This window comes from Fundulus heteroclitus, chromosome 21 (assembly GCF_011125445.2).
Source record: "Fundulus heteroclitus isolate FHET01 chromosome 21, MU-UCD_Fhet_4.1, whole genome shotgun sequence".
NCBI lineage: Eukaryota > Metazoa > Chordata > Actinopteri > Cyprinodontiformes > Fundulidae > Fundulus > Fundulus heteroclitus.
The window spans coordinates 6281077-6299057 of NC_046381.1; the positions used below are offsets into that span (position 1 = coordinate 6281077).

Below are 17981 nucleotides of genomic sequence, written 5' to 3' on the forward strand. Positions count from 1 at the left end.
TCTTCAGAAATGGTGAAATAAAAATGGTACAGATAAAATGGTTGCTATTAATTTTATTTCCCAGGAACAGTAGCTTTTCAGAGAGAGGATGAAAACATGAATAGTAAGCTCAAACATCAGCGATACCTGGTGCAAATAGGAAGTTCTGTAAACAAATGCGCCGATATAGTGAAAAGCTGCACGCCCATCTGATTATGATGTTTTCAGACCCTCCCTTGTGTAAACATGTTGTTTTTTTGTCTCTTTGACTCATTGCTCTTCTCTCTCTCTCTCTCTCTCTCTTCACAACAAATGTTTTAACACAGCCAGAGGGAGGCTAGCAGATGGCGGAGACATTATGCGCTCTTGCTTCTAGTCACAGTTAAACAAATCCTCCACGGGATCCAAACTTGTACATAATTTTCAAATGAGCGTATTGTCAAACAAAAAACTCACACAACTTCTATCCATTAGTAAGTGATATAATGTAACAGCATGACATTCATGTAAAATAAATTCAGATATGCATTTCAATGAGGCTTGTTTGTCAGATGAAAAGCACATTTTGAATGTCACAACCACTGAGGAGGTATTAAGCATACTTTTTCGTTTATTTAGTAGTCTGATGTGATGTTACATTTTTTTTCCCCCGTTAGCTGCAAGTGCAAAAATCATTATGATTAACAGAAACAAAGGCTTGAAAACATCAATCTGGGTGTGATTGATCTAGAAAACGTGTTTCACTCTGCAAATTGAGTTACTGAAATGAATGACCTTTTCAATAATGTTCCACATTATTAAATAATACTATAAGTATTGTGAAGAATTCTATATTTACCTTTTTCAGGTCAGGCTGAACTGGACTGTTTGCTACCAAAAAAAAAGGTCATATTTTAGTCTCATCTGCTCAAAGCACACAGCTTAAGTCCTAGCAGGGTTAAAAAATAAACATGCTACATGTTTATATTGGTGAGGGTGGGACAGCTTTTCCCCATCATGTCTCCCAAACAACTGATTGGTGTTGTTTTAAACTTGCCCTGGAAACTTGCTGTGCTCAAAAGGCCTGCTGTTTGCTGAATTTCGTCTTATAGTGAGCTTTGGGGATTTTTTTTACCTCATTACCTTCCCCTCATCCTATGTGGTAGTACAATAAATGTATGTTTTTATGGCAGCAGCAAGAAAATAGCTAGAAAACAGTGAGCATTTCAGTGGTTTTACACTCATTCTTTCTAACTGTAGATGTGTGCAAGTTTAGGTGAACAGTGTTTCCCCACTAATGATGATCAACTCTCACCTCAAGTGACATGTAATGTGTTTTTTTTTCCCCCATTTTGAAACGCAGGTAAGAGAAAGAGATCTTTCTATCAGCTCATGTTTATACCCCCAGGGTAAGAGGAAGTCAGGCATCACAAGTCATTCTGATTAACTTTAAAAAGTTCAAACAAAAATGCTTATTTTTGTTTGAAAATTTATTTATTTAAGGGGAATCCTTAGGGATGAGCACAAAGCATAGAGGGAAATCAGTTACTGAATGCTGCATATCTGTCATAAAGATAAAACTATATGTTATCTGATGAAATCCATTCACATCCACTGAAGAAGTAATAAAAAAGCAAAGTACAGCAAACCAACAATTTGGGCCTCATGTGACAGATCCAACCCTCTCAAGTTACATAGGCATGTTTTTGTGAAGGGAAGCCCGGACAGAGCATTGATACGAGCCAAGTGTTGTATATTGACCTGAAAAAACATTTACTATATCTCAAATTAGGATAATACTTGGGTCAAAACTTACACGGTGCTGCTTTAACAACCAATTATAGTTAAAGAAGTAAAATGATTCGTATTTCGCAGATCATATCATATCAATATCATTGAAGTTGGCAATTGTAATGCAATAGAGAAAAGGTTCTAGCGGAAAATTTGCAGGGCACTGTGAATAAATAAAAAAGTGGACGGTTTTAAACCGGTCGAGCCTATGAGCTGCACCATGAGTGTAAGAGCGAACCTTTTTGAGCCCATCAATAATGTAGAGCTGAATACATGTGGAAATAGACGCCATGCTGAGAAATCCCCGGGAGCGCTCCAAGGCTAAAACAACTGCTGATCAAAGGCACGTCTCATATTTGCACAAGAAAAACACCTGGATAATCCCAGATAATTTTTGTGACGTATTCTGTTGACTGACTAGAAAGTGCAACTTTATGGAAGGTGTGCATCTTGTTTCCTGTGGGATAAAACTGCCAACAGCCAAACAAGGTTGTTGCAGTAATATTGTCTGGAGCTGCTTTGCTGCTTTAGGACCTGGACAATGTGCCACGACTGATGGAATCATGAGTTTTCATCAGAAAATATTGAAAAAAACAACAAAATGATGGTTTTGGAGTGGCCTAGTTAAAGTCCAGACTTAAATCAAATTATGATGCTGTAGCATGATGTGGCCGTTAATGCTTGAAAACCCTTCAATGTGTCTGAATTAAAAAAAACAAAAAACTCTGCAAAGCAGATTTGGTAAAAATTTAGTGAGTTAAAAGACGTATTACCAGTTGATGAACATTGCAGTCGGAAGGGTGGAAAAACCAGTTCAGTTAAAGGGGCAATGCATTTTTCCAATCTAGCCAGCTTGGTCTGGACAGCTTTTTGTTCCTATAAGAGGGCAGCGCCGCATTTCAGTGGGACAACTGGAAGCTAAAGGATTTCGAATCACAAAAGAATACTTTTAAAAGAAACATAATCCAGTCATGTGACTAAATCCTCAATTGTGTTTGCAGGGTAACACCTCCCCCCGCTGGTTCACCGTTCAGGTCAGCAGCATGAGCAGATAACTGTGCTAAAATAATCCTGTCTTCCCAATAAGTGACGAACTCTCTCAATTCCTGCACTGCTGCGGTGGCAAAGTGCTGAGGGACGTTTAACAAACCCGATGCCATTGTTTTCACCTGAAAAGACATGCAAAAAAAGGGGGCACTCTGGTTTCACTTCCCTGTTCGCACAGGTAATAGTTTTGTTTGTTTTTGTTCTCCTGCCTCACTTATCACATCACTCCTGATTTTCTTCCTACTTACACGTGGCTGCTGGTAAAGTCATAACTATGCAGAGCAGCGCTGCTGCTTCTGCTGCTAATCTATCCCAAATTAAAAGCTTAAAAACAACGAGGCCTTGGTTAGGCTCATAATGTCACATTATTTACTGTACTGCATGCAAAGTTAATGGCCACCTATTCTGAAAAGATTAAAATGCAGATTAAAAGAAGCGCAGTTCTGGGTTTTCTTTTTGTCAAACGTGTGCTGACAGCCGGCATTACTAATTTGTTGATTCATTGCAGTCAGGGTTTTCACCCCTTTGTGTTGTTGCACCCCTGCGCCACCACCGTGCCCTCATGATCGACATCTTAGTAATTTTATATTAAGACAGAGAAACAAAGTCTCAATCTGATGTTTGCATTTTTAAATAGAAATGACTTGCATACTGTGGGGGTTTAAGGTACAGGATGGAATGGCTCATTATCCACAGTGGCACGCCGTGGGGGAGGGCAAACACTTGGGGGGAGGAGGGGTCAGCTGCTACTTTTACAGGTATCTTCCTACTTAAGTTTATGTTTGATTAGCATATATTGAGTCCACTAAGTTAAAGGTCATTTCAAGTTTTAGAAGATATGTTTTCCATTTCTTCAAGTTAAATACACAGACAGATAAAACTTGAAGACTAACTTTATTTACACCTCGCCAACCGTCTGGTCTGCTGTGTTCCCTGGTTTTCATGATGCTGTTTGTTCGCTGATGTTCTCTAACAAATCTCTGTGGGTTTCACAGAACATCTGGATTTATACAGAGATTAAGCACATTTATCTACCAATTAGGGGATCCATTTCTAAGGCAATTAGGTACTAGATTATACTAATGAAAAGCTCATTAGAAGGACATGCTACACCTTTCATATTTTTGTTTGGAGAAAAAAAAGGAAACCAATGTGTTATTCACAACTTGGTTCTGGTAACACATATTATCTCTTTTTTACATGTCCTGTCTGGCAGTGTAGCGTTAAGAATTGCTGTCTTATTGCCAAAGAGAGCATAACAGATTTTATTTTCACAAGTGGAGCATTACTGCTTTCACTGCTGCCATAGTGCTTCGCTCCACTTATATATGCATAAAGCTTTATTAGATTTTATTCTGGGACTATTACATCTTCAATGGATACAAAAAGGGGATGGTTGAAGAGGAAAAAAAGAAGAGAAGAATATTACAAAAAAGTGGCAAAATAGAGGAGACGAAAAGGAGAGAAGATAATATCTTCAGAGTCTGCTTCTACACCTGCAAAGAGATACATAAAAAGAACAGCAAAACAAACCGATTATGTATTACAGGTACAAACAACCAATGCCTTGATAACACAGTATTATTTATTAGAAGATGTGTAAAGTCACAGCTAAAGCTAAAAATAAAGTTTTCTGTTTATAAGATAATTTGTAAGCACCTGAGTCCAAGCACCTGTAGGTGTTTGTGAGGGCACTTGTGTAAGTAGGGTTTATCCATAAGAAAAATGTTCAATAGGGGTGATGAGGAGCCAAAGACCAGCCCCCAGAGTGCTGAGATAGACACTGGGGGAACCAGAACCCTAGACGCCTGAAAGGACCACCAGAGCAAAGGTGCCCAACAGGGACCAACACAGGGAAACCCGTCTCCCCATCCCAGGGAAGAACAGAGAGGAGCCCCAGGAAACCAGCTAAGCCAGAGCGAATCCAGCCATGGGCCCAGAGACCCGAGGTCCAGGCCCCAAAAGAGCCACAGAGCCAAAGTATCACAGGGCCCAGGCCCCGCGAACCAGCTCCCAGGAGTAGGCCAGCACACACCTGAGCACCCAGAACTTAATGAACAACCAGAGAACACCACCATAGAATGCTGGGGAGCAAGCGAAGAAAACACTGCTTGGTTGTGTTCTCTGCATCACTGTTACTGTCTGAACCCCCTGCCTCTGGTTTGGAGCATCTAAGTAAATCGGATCGGGCAAAAGGATGCAAAACCCTTGTATCCATTAATGCTGTGGTGCTCTGCAACAACTTCAGAGAAAGAAGACAGATGATAATGGGGACAACCCGCTGTGAAAAATCTGAACGTTACAAATTACCAACGTGCACCCTAACAAACACAGTTATCTCTATCCAAACACGGTTGTTTGGAGCTACTGAGGAAATGAGGGAATATAAATGCATCCAAATCCAGCACAACAACAACAACTATTTATAAGTTCCCTCTCAGTGTGAAGCAGAGGTCTGTGAAGTGGTCAAACAGGAAAGAGAAAGCGTTGCCTCATAGTTGGCACATTTGATCTGTGATTACCTCCAGGGGTCTGAAAGGTCTCTTTGAGTATGAAAAAAAAAATGGAAATTACGCTGCCGAGCACGACCTGACCAGCCATGCCCTTCATTCCTCTGAGTGCTCCTGTGTTCCATTTTTGGAGAGACAAAAAAAAAAAAAAAAAATTGGCATCAAGTGGCAACCTAATACCCCCTCTGGTGACCATTAGTGCCTTGACAGTTGATTTAAGAGCTCTGCTGGTCGGGTGTAGTGGCTCTCCAAGGTGACCTTATTAGAAAATTAACAAAAATATTCACTGACAGAAAAGCCCTTATTTGAATCTGTGCTCTTTCCCTGGCTTTTAAATATGCAAATATTAGAAAACTAGAACTTCACCAAAACAAAACATTATCTGATCGAATTGGTCACGTTTCAGTGCTGAACTAATAAATGCAATTCCTGACTTATTCTAAGAAAGCGGCACTATGTGCACAATCTAGTTTTGGCATTAAAGATAATGGTGGCCTGTCGCATTCGCATTAGTTTAATGTCTACAAATGTCACCGCATTCCTGTTAATCCCAGCAAACAGAAAGCAGAGTATTATTAGTTTAGGTGTTGTACTCCCTATCATAGATGTCTTAGCTGATCATTTCCCACCATGAAAAAAACATAAATGCAAAAATTGCAACACAGGTTCTGAAATGTCACAACTGTACGGTTAGTGCATTGTCATTACATCAAAACATAAAACAACATCCTGAGAACGCCTAAAGAATCTTCTTAAAAAGACCCTCAAGAGCTCAATCAGTGTCTAACATTTTGATTATTTGGCTGACGTCTAATGGCTACAAGCTTAAGAAAAAAAAAATTACACTGATGCTGGTGCACTTGTTATGTGGATTATGTCCCCCCTCCACTGCTTCTGACTGCGACTGAAAAGATGTCACCACACAGCAGAAGCAAACAATCCATGACATTCATGCCAATAAAGGCAGGGTTCGTGCACATAGAGAGCGGTATGTGGTGGGCTCTCCAAAGAAAAGGCCTCCCAGCTGGATAGAGAAGCACCCACACCTCCAAATTGCCAAGACTGACTCAGATTGACTGAGAGTAAAACAAAGCTTAGCTTTCGGAGTCACTAAATCAAAATGCAGAGTTGATCTGCTACAAAAAGAGAATCCATTGCATTGTGTTTTTAAAAAAGGAGGAAAACTGGAAAAAAGCGTAAATACCAACAATTCCCAAACTTCATTTTCAAAGGTCTGAGGTCCTAAAAACATTTCACTGAGAAATGTAAATGCTATTAAATTTGCTTTCGCTTTAAAAACAAAAGAATTGACACTCTATTGCCTACAGGTGTCAGTGACCTGAAGGTGCTCTATTTTTTTGACAAAAATGGCTAGAATGATTTCTATCCAAAATTGTAACTTTAACCTGATTTAACTTGATACAGTTTCATGCCTCAATTGGCTTGAAAGGAGGAGGCTTGCAAAAGGTCATTTGGACTTCCTTCAAGCCTCCTCTACTCCAACAGAGCACAAGCTGGGTTCTAGAAACCTGCTATGATGTTCTAACAGCACACCAGCTAAATCATGTGTAGCTTTAAAAGATGATTCAAAAAGATGGTTTGACTTTTCACATACAGACACAAAAAAGTCTTCTGTAAGCACACATATCACTCTGCTGACAACCTTTGCACAGTGGGAGGTTTAATGAGGTGCTAAGCTAAAATTACCTCGCTTCCTCTCTATTTTTGACTTGATGATTGAACTCATAACATCTTGTCTCCACTGTTCCAATAAATTTAGTTTGCCCAAAACTTGAAACAGAAATATAGTATAGTATAGTTCTATTGTGCTTTGCTTTGAACATTGTAATTTGAAAGAACTACTTAAATGGAGGGACGCTGTTGTTGCACTGTTGCCTTGCAGCAAGGGTTAGGGTTCAACACCTGGTCTGGGGGTCTTTCTGCATGGAGTTTGCATGTTCTGCCTGTGCATGGGTGTTTTCTCCCAGGGCACTCCAGCTTCCTCCCACATTAAAAACATGACTGTTAGGTTAATTGGTCTCTCCAGTGTGAACGTTGTCCAGGTTGTACCCTTGTCTAATGACTGCTCGGACATAGGTACCAGTGCTCCTGCGACTGGTACGAAGTATTCTATTCTGCCCTCTATTAGTTGAGCTTTAGCTACGAGTGCCCTGAAAACTTGGTGTGGTCCGGGTCCAGATTGGAGCATGGCCTTTGAGAATTGCAGCTGCTCTGTCAAGGCATTCAATGCAATTTTATTTATATAGTGCCAGTTCACAACATATGTCGTCTCAAGGCAGTGTAAGAACTCAAATTCCATCATATCATCCAGACAGATTGGTCAAAAAGTCTCCTATCTAAGGAAACCCAGTAGATTGCATCAAGTCTTGACAAGCAGCATTCACTCCTCCTGAAAGAGCGTAGAGCCACAGTGGACAGTCGTCTGCATTCTTGATGGCTTTGCAGCAATCCCTCATACTGAGTATGCATCACAGTAAAGTAAAAAACGTTTTTTTTTTATCCTCATCCATAACAAAAAGAGAGGTTCTATATAATCTACTTAATTTGTTTTATTTTATGAACTATCCATCCATCCATCCATCTTCTAACACACCTATCCCTTTGTTGGGGTGCTGGTGCCTATCTACAGTTGTCAATGGGCAGGAGTCAGGGTACACCCTGGACAGGTCGCCAGTTTATTACAGTTTTATGAACTAATCTACTGAAATAAACTTTTCAATGATATTTTAAGTTAGTAAGATGGCCCTGTAATTTTAGGAGACTCACCGCACAATTTATCGAAAAATGCTCTAGGCGTCTGAGCCTCAATGTGACTGGTTCACGGTGATCAGTGAAAAACCGCGACATGCACACACACACACATAAAAAGTGCTACAACAGATTAAAATTATGGTGCCGGGTGATGTGATCAGCTCTATGTTAAAAAAGAGAAAAAAATAACTCAGGAGCTTTAAAAATGTCTCCTGCTAATAAACGGACAGAAAATACTCCTGATGTTTTTTTTTTTGTTACACCTCCACCTTGAAGCTTAAGCTAATGGTGGATGTGGAGAAACCTCCCATCTTTCTTGAGAACGTCCTTGAATTAGGGGCAATCATACACATTCAGATGTTTAGCATTGTAGTACAATGGCTTGGATGAGTGCTAAGACTGCAGATTACCTTCACAGTGAAATTCATTTCTTTAAACATGTCACTATCCAGTGACATGTGAACTGCTGCGGAGGTATTGCAGACCGTTGAAGGCCTTACTCCATTGAAAAGGAGGACAATAGTAACACGTCAACTGCAGTCTGTTTACCACAGCACTAAAAAAGGCCTTGGAAATAAAAACTACAGCATCAGAGACTGTTGGGATGAGAACAGCTCGTTTTGTTAGATTGCTCTAGGGATAACGTTCAATATGGTGAAGATGTAGGCGTAAAATAATCAAGGATGAAAAATATTTTGTTAAGATTAGCACTGGAGAACCCGATATCAGCCAGACACAGAGTTTAGTTAAAAAAAAAGTTTCTTGCAATGATGAGTAATGGATGATGAGGCAGGCAAGCAGAACCGGACTGAAAAGGACCTCAGAGATGTAGCCAGGCGTGACCAGAAGCCGTAGACTGAATCTAGATAGAAGCCACTAGATGTGTCTCCTAAGGCTGGACGATATAGAAAAAAAGCTTATCGATAAAAAAAATGCATATTGATCGATATCGATAAATATTGAAAATATTTAAAACCATATCTTATGTGCAGCTCTGCCTGGACATTTTATGATATTGCTAAATGATTTAATTTTAATAAAGAACACAAACACAGAATTCCAATTAAATCTTTATTTAACCAACTTTTTTAACCATAACATAATTTCTTTAAAGAAAAATAACTTAAGAGACCTGAGTTATGTTATTAAATAATGACAAAGAATAAACTAAAGTGACCAGAAAAGTGACCAAAAATAAATATAACAAATAAATAAATAAAATAGCCTATTTAGGTGGGAATAGTACACTAGTTATTCCTCAGGTTTCATAATTGAGAGGCTGATGCAGGGCTGAGGTCTGAGGTTGTGGCGTGGGAAGACGCAGACTGCAGCTCATTTTGCACTGATTCTCTGCACTAGTTGCACAATTTAGGGAGCGCTGTTAGAGAAAAACTTGCGTCCCGGAACGTTATATCGCGGATCAAGAGTGGCGAGTAATTGTTTGAAGCCAGGTTTTTCAACTGCAGACAACAGCAGCATGTCCATCACTCTATGAAGCATGTTACTGCATGCGTGATGTACTTATACCACTTGGACGCTTTTTCATTTTATCACAAAAAAGGGAGCCCAGTTTAGCTGCTATACCTGCTTCGTTTTGGAAGAACTTCCAGAAGATGACGCGGAGTCGTGCGGGGCCGACACAGGTCGCGCTGCTGCGGGTGTGAGCGGCTTACGTGATGAAACAAGTTGGTTGCGCTACCAGACTTTGTTTTTACCGGTTCCTTGCAAGTTTTACAAATCACTGGTTTATTTCTGTCAGACTGGCGAACTAGTAAAACCCCGTTTTGGGACCGTTTCCTCCGCCGCTCCTTGCTGCGACATGCAGCAAGCAGCGGCGTGCTCTACGACGTGCTCTGTGTTGTGGTTTGAGAGGGCGGCGATTTGTGACGGCGTGCCTGGGTCCGCGATTACGATTGGTCGAGACGAAGTAGTGACTGTAGCATCAACTAATATGATAGGCTGAAAGGAAGAAAGGAAACCTCTATCGAAGTTTTATGGATAGAGTTTTTATGTCTCCAGCGTACGCGGGACAGATGACAGAATCCCTCAGGAATCCTCCCTGCTAAGCGGCACCAACAACACATGCAGGTAGGTAGCAAGATGAGACGTTCTGGCAGTGAGTGGTGGAATGAGGCGGGTATGAGTAGGCAGGGTAACAGGTGAGCAGAGCTGGCAGTAGTTATTGCAGCAGGTGGAGCTGATCAAGTGAAGAGTGGTGGCTGGAAGGTGTCTGAGCTGACTGGATGGAGACGGGTGGCTGCTGGCTGAGGGGAGTAGAAACTAATCAGTCCAGATAAGTACAAACAAAAATAAACAAAAACCTAAATAGTGAAAAATGTGTTGTTATAAGTTGCCCTTTTTGGAATCTATAGCAAAAGATTTATATTGTTTTCTACTTTTGGATATTAAGTTTTTAATAGCTTGCATATAAAATTCATGCATTGCTAAATGGTGACACTCACCATTACACATAACTGCAAATTACAAACACACAATTAAAGTGATGTATAGAAGCCGTTGTTTCCTACATATTAAACTTTCTCTGAAAGAATAACAAAGCAAAAAAAAAAAAAAGTGTCCTCGTAATAAACTTCTAAAGCTTAAACCTGACACACTTGTACATCTTTGCTTTTGTCAAGCCAGCTGGCATTCAGTCCTCGCCGCTCACTCTCCTCTCTGAATGGCATTTTGATAAGAGTTTTCAGTTGACCCGCATTACCATATATCTTGCAGGGTGTTCTGACGGCCCGCATTACTCTTTAGGATGGTTGTTCGGCCCTCCAGGCGGTTTCACTGTTATCTGGATCCAGCCAGGCTCATGCAGCCAGGCTATAAATGAGCACAGAGAAATATGATAGCACGTGTTTGCCCATACAGTACCTTTACAGTCATAAATAAAATATGGAGAAACGTCGGTCGGCGATGGAAGTGCATGTCGGGTGTGTTATTGTAGCTGTATGCTCTGCGCCTGTGTGCTTAATCCATTATAACTTTTTTATCATATACTTAAGAAGAGCATAAAAGGAAGAGAATGAGTTGTTTTTACATTGTTTTGCATTCCTTCCATGAGGTGTATCTCCTTTTGCTCCGTGCAAACCTCTAAGAGATAAACAGCTTACCTTTGGCATGACTCATTCCACTTTAATAAGCGTTAAGTACTCCACTGCCCCACTTTTCAAATCCATCAATTTGATAAGTGAGAGGATCTCTCACTTAGCAATCATTCTGGACAATTAAACGCATATCTGAGGAATGGGGTCTATCTTGAGGGCTTTTTATTTCCAATTATGTGGAACCGTTGGACTCAGTATCTAATACTGTGTTGAAATGAGCCATTGTTGCTTTAGAGCAATGCCGATACTCTCTGACGTAGCATTAACTGAGGAATGGGTCTGTCTTAGGGCCTTTTCAGTGACAATTATGTGGAACAGACTGACTCAGTATCTAATCCAGGCAATAAAATTAGACACAGCTGTCAGAGAGCCATCACAACATATTGGCACTGCATGTGGTCTTTGTTTCATTTTAAAGGAGCAAATCTTTTTCTTTACCACCAATTGCCATTTGTGTCCATGTTTGAATATGTGGATAAATATTTTACCCTTTATATGTAATCATTATTGAACGAGTTTACCCAACAAATATTACATTTGCTTTGAACTGGAAAAATGTATAAAAAACGTCTATCTTTTTACACATTTTTGCTTATTCTTCATGGCAAAATACCTCATGCTCAGTCAGACTGTGAGGAAAATATCTATGATCTTCAGTTTTCAATTCTTGCCAAAGGTTCTCTGCTAGATTTAGGCCTGGACTTTATAGCAAACAAATGTACATCGATCTAAACCGTCACCATGTGTTACCATGGTGAAATGTATTATTTTGTTTGTTTGAGACAGACACTGGCTCAGGATATACAAAGATACCATAACCCGCAGTGACAATGCACGTAATATTTCCAAGCACACACACATGCACATACATTTATATATATATATATATATATATATATATATATATATATATATATATATATATATATATATATATATATATATATATATATATAAATATCCCTCCCCAATTGTGGCTCCTATCTTTCCGCAGAGTTAAAGGCAGCGCCTTATATATATATATATATATATATATATATATATATATATATATATATATATATATATATATATATATATATATATATATATATATAAAGTCATTTGATTGCACTGGCAAAGCACTTCCTGAGAAACTAGCTTGCAAATTGTCTTTAGGTTCTGATAAGACTATTACAAAAGGTCTGAGTTACTTTGTTGCTGTTTATATTTGCTGTCCTAATAGATCACAAACATTCAATCTTCTTATTATTATTTTAAATTTGTTTGCTACCTCTAACATGCCTTATTCCATTATTGCAATCTGTTTAGCTCCATTCATCTTCTCATCAAGTCTGATCAGCTTCACAAACACTGGTGAAGAAAAACACTCCCACAGCATGATGCTGCCACCACCATGTTTCACTGTGGCCAGGTGTGTTCATGATGCAGTGTTCGGGTTCTCATCCACACACGATTTTGGATGTAGACGTTCCAAAGCACCTTCCTCCATATTTTCTTTGTCCCATACATGGCAAACAGGATTTCTTACGACGGTCATTCTTGCCACTCTCCCATAAAGGCCTGATCTGTGGACTAATAGTTGTTCTGTTAACAGATTCTCAAACACGAGTTTTTCTCTCAGTGTCGTAAAGACCCGGATCTCTGCAGCTCCTCCAGAGTTATCATGAGTCTCTTGGCTGTTGCTTCTGATTTATCCTCTTCTTTTCCCAGCCTGCCAATTTACTGGCACAACCAACACTAATTGGACGGGCGTTGTTTCATACCCCTTGTGTCAATATAGCACATGAAACAACCCAAAAATAACTTTGGAATCTCAGAGCTGACACAAAATGACAAAATGTGAAAAGGTTCAATGGTTATGAATCATTTTTTGCGAGGCAGTGTGCGTAGCTTGCAGGTGCAGAGAGTGTTGCAACCTGAAATAATTCAGCTTGACCCGAGTTCAGACCCGCTACTGATTCCCCTTGCTTTTCCACCAGCATGAAAAATGAAGAGCCGTGCGGCTGTCGGACAGCTGGATAAACACAAGCCGCACAGCCATCACTCAAATGTCATCACCTTCTGACAGCATGAGCAAAGCAGCTCTCATGTTATAGTGATGAATGTTTCTCCTGCATTGATCTGAGCCTTCAGGTCTACACAATCAAAGGAGAAGGGGGGGGGGAACAACACTGATTGCTAATGATCAGACCTATTTCCATGATATTTTTGAGTGTGTTCCATTGCACAGAGTGAGTGAGTCACTTGTATGATCACAGCTCTGCAAATAAAACTCTAAGGGCATGTCCCTGACTGTTTTTGATTAGACATTTGTGCCGTGAGCTTGAGTCACCCGGTGATTCAGATTGCTTGTCGAAAAAAATGAACAGCATGTTGTGATGTCGAGATCCTAGAAGAGGGAGCTGTTTTTTTATTTTTTTTATACATCTAAATTACTGAAACCTATTTGAAGGTTTCTGACTCAAACCACTCAACATGGAAGCCACGCCGCCGCTACTCGCTCATTATTCAGGTTTAAGCAACAATCAAAGCAGCCCTGAGTTCAATCTTTAAACGGCGCTTTAAGAGCAGAGCTGGTGCATTTCCGCTTTGTGTTTTTATCCGCAGAACAATCCGCCTTGTTTTGGTAGACAAGATTAGACCGTGATTCACTTCATGGAATCAATTTCACAGTGTATTACAGCAGCATCTCCTGCATGATCTCCCTGAATGTCATTCCGGGGGAACGATTCGTCTCGCTCGGAGTTGTGCCAGTGGTCCCCCCCCCTCCCCCCCTCCTCTCCGTCATTGCATACCTGCACTCATCAGTTTATCATATTTGCCCTCGGAAAGCCTTTATTAGCGTGAAAGGCTTGCTCTGTGTCTCCCGGGAGAGAGCGTGCTGACACCAACGCGGCTGACAGCCAGCGGTTCCTTTCACACTCCTGTACCGTTGACAGACGTGAAAATGGTACGGATCTGTCAGGAAGCGCTGCGGAACCTCCACTACTTGAACCGCATCAGATATAAATATTTCAGGTGACAACGTTCGCGGCTGTTTATTATTCTCTAGGGTTATCTGAGAAGTGTGACTGACTTGTTTTGAAGCAGTTGTTGTTGTGACAGATTTCAGAAAGACGGTGATCCTTCCTTGTCCGTGCGCCGCGTGCATGCCAACATCGTCCCCGCCACCTGCGCCGTGAACGTACACACGGTGAAGAGTTGAAACAGCAATAACTGCACAAAACTATGTCTTCTTCTGCTCTCTAATACAAAGGATTGGGAGTCAAATCTGACGTGACATACCAATCCAAAGAAAATTAAAACCAAAAAGGGCACAATTAGCTGAGAATTTTCTTGCTTTCTTAGTCTTAATTTGTGTTTAAACCATCAATAAAAATACTCTGCTAGAGAAATAAAGACCATACAATGTAGTACGTTTATTTGGTGACCATTTACACTGACCACTCTAGCTTCTGGTCAAGTTGCTTCTTTAACAATTCGGAGCTCAATCATAAAATCACACATAGCCATTTTGTCCCTTCCCACTTAAGTTTCAAACTGTTTGTTCCTCAGATCAGAAGCAGCTACTTGATTTATCATCAGGAGGATTTATTGGTTCCTCTCTGCTTAACATATTTAAGTCGCAACTATTGACATAAAGGTTTTAGCAGAATGGCTTACATGATGAATCTCAAGCAAAGTCAACATATTGTGCAATTCAAGAGAAAATATAAGGAGTACATAGATAATATGTAAAAAACCGAACAACATATAAAGTCATTTAAACTATTAATTTAAATGTGTGTATCTATGCTAAGCTCTGATCTGCCTGATAGAGTAAATTTATCTGCAGGTGCATTGATTACCAAGTAGGTATGTAGCTATACATGCATATACATGTATAAACAATTATACATGCGTGTATGTGTATTTATGTATATAATAAATAGCTATTTTATAAAAGGTGTGTGTTAACTCAGGGACAGGACTGGATAGACCTGGATTGCTTTCTCCTGGCCCCTTTTCGAGCGCCCTTAGCTTTGTGTTATAGAACATTTTATTAGATATCTTATGTTGTTGCATATGTTTTCTTTTGTCTTAGTTTTGTTGATAAGTTCTATTGTTTTACCTTTCTACATAAAAAAAAGAGCTCTGAGAGGGGCTTGTCCCGAAGGCGTCTGGATCAGATGCCTGCAATACCTCCTTTCCATGCAGTCGAGCATCTGATTTACTTCGAATGAAGTAGACATTATTAATTTGAATAAAACATTTGACTGATATATATTTAGGAAGTTGTATGCAAATTATCTCTATCAGGCATAAATTGGCATAACTGTGACCACTAGGTGGCGGCAGTAAGGCTTCCTAAATGACACGTGATATGGGTTTAATATGCATCAACAGGTTTACAGTCAAAATTGATAAATTAAAATATCAATGAAGAGTTAATTTGTTAGGTAACTCAGTTCTCTAAGTGAAACACATTATACAGATTATTTACACGCACGTTCAAGACCTCATTTTGGTAGAACACGCAATTTCACCAGACAAATAAAAAACATGCTTTTCATTAAATCCCTATCTCTGTTTAAATAATATTTATTACCTGTTTGAATATTCAAAACCAATCAATACGACTGTTAATGATAAAACTGTGCCTCGGCTGTGTGATGCTATGAGGCTATCTAAAGGAGGAAATACACCGGGCACGTAATGTAAGGCGCGGCTTACGGGCGTGTTTTTAAAATTTGCACTGAAAAGAACTATTGCCACCAAATAAAAGGCGCACCATAGCCTTCCTTCCTCTACAAGCTTTCACTGACTTTACAGCTGCAAACCCAACATACCACAGGTGCAAGGGATGACCCTGCCGGCTTTGCACATCGACAGACATTTTTGGTTTTTTTTGTCTTTTCCTTCTTTTATTATAATTTCAACTCTTGCCACAGATTCTTGGCTGAATTTAGGTCTGAACTTTGGGTCATTCTAACACATGGAATTGTATGATAACTCTAAGGCTGTACTCTAATAAGGCTGTATGTTTAGTTATTGTCCTGTGAGAAGGTGAACCTCCACTGCAGTCTTTTTTGCAGACTCAAACATGTTGTCTTCCAGGCTGTGGCCCTGCAAATAGCTTCATCTACATATATTAACATCACTGTCCGGCTCAACTGTCCCTGCAGAAAAGAAAAGCATCCCCACAGCATAATGCTGCCACCACCGGGATGAAACCTGGAGGATGCAGGATGCACAATATTAATTTTCCTCCTCGCAGAGCATTTTCCATATAGGCCAAAAGGTTCAATTTTGGTCTAACGCGATCAGAGCTTTTTCTTCCACATATTTGCTGTGTCGCATGCAGTAATGGTTTCAGACTGCAGAGGGGCCTTCATAGAGGTTTCTTTCAGCAATGGCTCATTTGTCAACAGTGTTGAGTGCACTACTAATCTCCGAAGCTCTTCAAGATTCAAAATGGGCCTCTTGGCTGCACCACCAAGGTTTTCTAAACTGGTTATAAAACGATTTATTTTGAGACGAGCCAACTTATAATACTGTTTTAGGGACACTTCTTGCAGTCGTTAATTGCAAATTTGTTTAAAACACATTTAGTTGTTTTTTTTCTGTTTTGTTTTTGCTTTGCAAGCAAGTATTGCTGTAAAGTGTACCACCTTGCAATCTTCAGCTTCTGTGCATTGAAACCAGGATGACTCTGACAAATCATTTCAACAACCACAGGTCAAAACCATCTTGAAAAAGAATAGTATTTTCTATTCCTGGAAGGGCCACTTGAAACCGTGGGATAAATCAAAGGAGAACAACCAACAAAATTGATCCATGATATCTGGAAACACGTTAGACGTGGCTAAATGCAATGTTTAGCAAATTAGGGCACAAACAAAAACAAAGACGGAGAGACACAGGCAGGCGGAGAGACACAGGCAGGCGGAGAGGCGCGAGGCCGTCCTGGGCAGGTGGCAGGGCCGGCCAGATGCTGCAGAGGTGCAGCGAAGCGAATAATGTCCTGCTTAGATTACCTCTGGGGCCTGATTAAAGTGGAGCGTCCTCATCTGGGTCGGCGCCAGCACAGTTCTGCAGGGATCAGCTGTTCCCGCTGTCGCACATGACAAGTCTCATCTGTCCCGGCGCATGGAGGTCTGAAAACATCTTTATGAACAATAAAATTAAATGTTACTCCGAAATGCCACATATCCATTTAGGGCAATGGCAACATAAAGTGGACCTTATGCTGCATGAAACCTCATATATTGGTTTGTGTTGGAAGTGTGAAGCTCTCTTGGTAAATTGCACCTTTTACTCATTTAGCAACATTTAGATTACCTGAAATGTAGCACGACTCATGTCAGTATGTGTTATGCTTGCAAATAGTTCCCATTTGGGATTTTGCAATTAACAATAAATGCATATTTGTACACCAGCCGCAGCAATCTCACCTAATTTGCAAAAAGGTATTTCAATATTTTTACACATTTTATTGCATTTCATTTTACTATATATACCCATGTTTAATTTAGTTGTGGTTATTTTGGCAATCTGGCTCATTTCATCAAGTGGTTTCAACCATTTCTGAACATATTCAGTCTCTAAAAATGTGGTGTTTGATTGCATTAGGACATCGCGAGTCAGTTCTTTGTAAACAAATCCCTTTTTCTTTTTTGGCATAATAGTCTGGTGCATCTTTGAACATCTACAGACTGAAGATTTTGCTCATTCTTCCTTGTGGAATATCTCAAGCTGAGTCAGATTGGATGGAGAGCATCCATTAATGGCCATTGACACAGATTCT

General features: G+C 40.1%; 1 long non-coding RNA gene across 1 annotated transcript; it reads right to left on the reverse strand.

Annotated features, from left to right (window-relative positions):
- Window positions 1–495: 495 nt before the first annotated feature.
- LOC118556902 lies at window positions 496–17337 on the reverse strand. The gene is made up of 4 exons (XR_004927465.1): window positions 17212–17337; window positions 14271–14365; window positions 818–849; window positions 496–635 (listed from the first exon to the last, which is right to left on the reverse strand). It is a non-coding gene; the product is annotated as an uncharacterized LOC118556902 (long non-coding RNA).
- Window positions 17338–17981: the final 644 nt, after the last annotated feature.